The following is a 5571-nucleotide window of genomic DNA, read 5'->3' as shown; positions in this document are numbered from 1 at the left end:
CAACAGAATCAGAATGCTCACCAACAACGGCATTGAGTTCTTTCGTGACCAGGACAAGCTGGCCATCGCAACAAACTACTTCAACATCATCTTTGGTGCACACTCCCCTCACTGCCAACACTGGAGCTGTCGCACTTATATGATCGGACAGACCTGAGTGCTTTAGATGAGCCCTTTGCATGGAGTGAAATCCTATCAGTGATAAGGCAGAACCCAAATAACAGAAGCCCAGGACCTGACGGATACACGAATGAGTTTTACAAATGTTTCCAGGGGTTGTTAAAAGATGATCTTTTGAAGTTCTTCCAAGAGTTTTATGAGCACGGTGGCTCACTACAGGGCATCAACACAACAAACATTGTGCTTGTACCAAAAAAGGAGCTGCCAACGAATATTAAGGACTTCCAACCCATCTCCTTGGTGTATAGTTTACCTAAGATGTCTTCCAAAGTCCTTGCAGTCAGGTTACAGAAACAAATACCGAAACTCATCCACCCTCTTCAGTCTGGTTTTCTGCCTGGCCATTGCATTACTGAGAATTTTGTGCTAGCGGCCGAGCTGGTCCAACAAGCCCACAAACAGAAAACACCAGTGTTTGTGCTCAAGTTAGACTTCCAAAAGGCATTCGACGGTGTGAGCTGGGATGCCCTCGGGATGGTTATGGCTGCTAGAGGATTGGGGGCTAAATGGATGCGGTGGATCAACGACATCCTCACTACCAGCTCCTCCAGGATCCTTATCAACGACAGACTTGGATAAAAGATTATTTCCAAAGAGCGGTTTGAGGCAAGGGGATGCCCTATCCCCCTACATTTTCCTCTTGGTAGCTGACGTTCCGCAGCAGTTGTGCAACAAAGAGTTCAGAATGGGGAACCTATGCCACCCTCTTGGGGCCGATGGACATCCCCCTATCCTGCAGTACGCTGATGACACCCTGCTTCTCGTACAAGAGAGTCTTCAGCAAGCACAGGTTGTCAAGAGGATTCTTGATGATTTCTCCGGCTTCAGCGGGCTCAAAATCAACTACCACAAGAGCACATTCGTCCCTATATGCCTTGACCAGGAAACTTGCCAAGCCATCACCACCCTCCTGCAATGCAAGACCGAGTCCTTCCCCTGCACGTACCTAGGCCTCTCACTCACTTTCGGTGCACAAGATCACACATGGATCACTGGTGCATGTCATCTGTAAGGTCGACAAGAGGCTGTCAGGGTGGATCACCACCTTGTCATGGGGAGGGCAACTAACTTTGATCAACTCCGTTCTAGCAGCGATACCGAACTATTACATGGGATGCTTCCTATGGCCGGAGGAGTCCCAAAAGAAGCTGGAGAAGATTCTTAGGGGTTTCCTCTGGCAAGGCAAGAACAAAGCTAATGGTGGACACTGCCTGGTGGCCTGGGACACGGTAACACTGTCAGAACGTTGGGGGTTTGGGGATAAGAGACTTGAGGGCACACATGCCATGGTAAGCAAGCTCATGGCCAAGGTTCTGCAGCATTCGGAGGTACCATGCTACAGATGGTTTGCCGCAAGGTACTGTCAGAGAGAAATTTCTTGGACAGTTCACAGTGGAGACACTGCAACTTGGCGCTGCCTCAAGTCAGGATTAAAACTAGTTCTGGAAGCAACTAAATGCAGTACTGGAGATGGAAGCGGCACCTCTTTTTGGTATGACCTGTGGCTGGACTGTGGCCGGCTATACCTGGTATATCCAACCCTCTTCTCCTTATCCACCCGCAAGTTCTGCACCGTCGCATCACAACATAGCAACGGACTTATTCGTGGATCGGAGGGAGTATGTGCAAATTAGAGGAAACAAATACACCAACACGTACTTTAATTAGAGCTCCACATGAGCATATTGCCTAACTGGAGGGAAATGTCCAAAGCAGAGGATGGCATTAGTCATGAGGTGATGAGAATTTCGTCCAGGTTTCCCATCAAAACTACAGGCCACGATAATAATGTTAATATCAGGGTAAAATATCATGCTTCCTTTAAACTTCACAATGTTTATAGTGTTATTAACTTTGTCCTAAGTCAACAATTTTTCGCAAAAAATATGATTTCGCAACGTATCAATGTTTTTTTATGAACTTCATCAAAGCTAAACACTGTTTTTCTTTTTGCAGAGAAAGCTAAACACTGTTAACATGAGACAACGTTTAAGTTGAGAACATTGTCGAACATAAATGCAGTACAGAATAATGCGGCTACCTATTTTTTATCTACATTCATTGTTGGACTGAGCTGTCAATCCAACTAGGCTGAATGGGATTAGCGGCTCGCCTACTGTCTTTAACTAATTTACGCGGTCCATCATAACAAATGAGAATATGTTTGGCGGATTCATAAGTTGTTCACCTGTCACTGCCATTGTTACATTTTTAGTGCAACCATCTGTATAAAAGATTTTAAGCAACGACAAGATGTATTTGAAATAACTAGAAGAGGCTTATATAGAACAAGAAGAAAACATGTCAGTCCTGACAAAGAATCCACCCTTTCCGAAGGAAAAAATAAGAAGGCATCACGACCGTCGACAGTCAACCAGTTCTTCCTCTCTTTTTTTCTTGTAACAACCGAGCAAGTTTAATTTTTATGAGAATTAGAATATTTGCGATCATGAACCTATAGGAATTTGGTACTTTTGTCCATAAAAGAAGGTTGCAATGTTGCATGACCACACTCAAATGTAAAACTACAACAACTATGAGGTTGCTCCACTACCGGAATCGCACCCTATGCCGACGGCCAGGGCCGTCGGCATAGCCATGACTAGCCGTCGGGTCAGGCCTATGCCGACGGTCCCCGTCGGCATAGGGCCGTCGGCAAAATATCCGTCGGCGTAGCCAGGATGACCGTCGGCATAGAAAAGCCGTCGGCATAGACCCTATCCCGACGGTGGCTGTACATCTATGCCGACGGCCCTAGCCGTCGGCAACGTCATCGCCTAACGGCGGCCGCCGTCAAGTGCTGCCCAATGGCTTCTCGCCACGTGGCGAGACGCCGTTCAGCATGGGCGTTTCTATGCCGACGGCCTTGCCGTCGGCTTAGTTTGAAATTATGCCGACGGCTAGGCCGTCTGCATAGACACGCCACGTGTCAGAAACTGGGCGCTCCTGGGGCAGGTCTATGCCGATGGCCTAGCCGTCGGCATAGTTTCAAACTAAGCCTACGGCTAGGCCGTCGGCATAGACGTGCCACGTGTCGGCCACTGGGAGCTCACGCCAGGCCTATGCCGACGGCCAAACTAAGCCGACGGCTAGGCCGTCGGCATAGACGTGCCACGTGTCGGCCACTGGGAGCTCACGCCAGGCCTATGCCGACGGCCAGGCCGTCGGCATAGATTCTGTCCAGTTTTTTTTTCTTTTTTCTGTTTCTTTTCAGCTCAATTCATTTGAATATATAACAAACAGCATATATAACAAACAGCATATACACAGCATCACACAACAAATTGGCATCGCTAAGAAGCATCGCAAAGCATCACACATATAAGTATCATCACCACAAAGCATATAAGAATCTCACAGACAACAATAAGATAAGAAACATCACAAGCATACAAGTATCATAGCATCGAGAACAAGCATACAAGTGTCATAGCATTGAGAAAGGCTTAAGCGCCAGGACGTCGAGCACCGCGGAGGTCGTCACCGCCAAGACCGCCGAAGCCCAGGTCGTCACCGCCAAGACCGCCGAAGCCCAGGTCTTCAGAAGCACCTGTTCCCTGGATGTTGAAAAGATATATTAACGGGATATAAGACTGTGTTGAAAGGCATGACATGCTTTGGGTGAATTGATTGGGGATGAACTAACCGGCGAGGGGCCAGCGTTCTGTGCCACAAACTCCTCAAAGGTCAGCAGCACTGGTTGTGCTGGAGGACCCTCTGCTGATGGCCATTGAGGACACCTGCCGGCTGCCATTCCTGAAAAGCGTGCTGCATCTCGCGATCCCTCTGCTGATGGTATGCATGAAGGCGGTCGTGCCACGCCATGGTCTCCTGGCGTGTGTACTCCATGTAGGCCTACAGTATGACATGATGAGACTCATAAAACTACTAAATGCGGAAAATAAAGGGAACAATGAAGATAAAAGGGAAAATACTTACAGTTTGCTGCTCCTGAAAGAGGGACAGTGATGGTGCACTGCTCATGCGCGTGCTCGTGCGCTGGCTCAGGGTCGGGTCGATCCGACGGAGCTGTGTGTAGGAGATAGACGGAGTGATCATAGCATTGAGAACCGCCTCCCGACCGTGCTCCTTCGGCCCCATGCCCACCACCACCCTTTCGTCCAGATCCGCCGCAATGGGGTCAGGTGTGTCAGGATGTAATGCCAGATACCCTTCGGAGTAGGCCTTCTTCCTCCCCGCGGTCTTCTTGCCGTAGTACTTGGGCTCGCCAGGCTTGGGGTCCTTCCGCGTATGGGCGATCTCCCACGCCTGCATGTGTGAGAGCGGCCGCTTCAGTTTCTCCTCCTGCACCACCAAACAGAGGTTAGTCATACATAAGAAAGTGATGGTAAATAGAAGAAGAAGAATGTTTAATGGGGTTAGCTAGTCATACATTAACTGCCTTGTGGAGATAGTGGTTTCGGTTTCCCTGAGCATGTACTCCCTCCTTCCCTCGGTTAGCCTTGTTTTTGACTCTCATAGCCGCCCAGGCTCCAGCCTCATCACACCAAAGATCCACCAATGCCGCCCAGGACTCGTCTTTTCCATAACACCAATTTGGACACACCTACATAATAAAAGCATAATGGCATGTCAACACGAAACGGTGAAATGTACCACAAGGTAATGAAAGCATAATGAAAGCATAATGAAAAATCTTTTATACTTACCGCCAAGAACTCGTCCCTCTCCAAGGTAATGCCCATCCTCCGCGCTTCTTCCTTGGTCATCTTCACACCAAGATAGTCGTGGTAGTATGTCGAGATGGCCACATAGCGCACCTCGTACTGCATCTGGCGGGCCTTCTTCTTGCATTGGCGTAGCACGATCTGGTCCGCTTTGCCCCTGTGCTCCGGGAGAACTTGATAGAATTTCTACAATCATGCACGAAACAAGAATGGAAGAAGCCATGAGTTAAATCATTCATGAAACTAGAATGGACTTGTGCTTCTGAAGAGAACTCACCCAGAAAGTGGTGATCACGGCCTTGGCATGGGTCCCATGCTCCGCGTGGAGGGCCGCTTCCCAGTGCTCCCAGCTCGTGGCCAAGACCCGATGGTCCGGGTGCCTGACTGGATCCGGACAGTACAACGCCGGCCAGTGTAACTTCAGCAAGACGGTGATGAGGCCGTTGGGAATACGGACCCCTTTAGAATATATCCAGTTGCTGCAAAAGAATGAACTATTAGCATGTGACAAGCAAAATAAATAACAACCGGAATGAGCATGTGACAAGCAAAATAATGAAATTATTATAAAGTGGCACTTACTCTTTCCCCGTGGGCTCAATGAGCCACTTCTGCTCCTCGGTAGCAGGAACCTGCTTTGGTAGCTTTGCGTTACCACGCAGCCACCCCTTGTTGTCAACCCCCTCCACGCCAGCACCATCAT

General features: G+C 48.8%; 1 long non-coding RNA gene across 1 annotated transcript; it reads right to left on the bottom strand.

The window, feature by feature from the left end:
* Nucleotides 1-4377: 4377 nt before the first annotated feature.
* Nucleotides 4378-5012, bottom strand: LOC141022419 (uncharacterized). Its single transcript, XR_012183720.1, has 3 exons — nt 4851-5012; nt 4574-4747; nt 4378-4449 (listed from the first exon to the last, which is right to left on the bottom strand). It is a non-coding gene; the product is annotated as an uncharacterized lncRNA (long non-coding RNA).
* Between the last annotated feature and the right edge of the window lie 559 nt (nt 5013-5571).

This window comes from Aegilops tauschii, chromosome 5 (genome assembly GCF_002575655.3).
Source record: "Aegilops tauschii subsp. strangulata cultivar AL8/78 chromosome 5, Aet v6.0, whole genome shotgun sequence".
Classification (NCBI taxonomy): Eukaryota; Viridiplantae; Streptophyta; class Magnoliopsida; order Poales; family Poaceae; genus Aegilops; species Aegilops tauschii.
The sequence above is the reverse complement of the archived record's forward strand: the minus strand, read 5'-3'. Positions and strand labels throughout refer to the sequence as shown.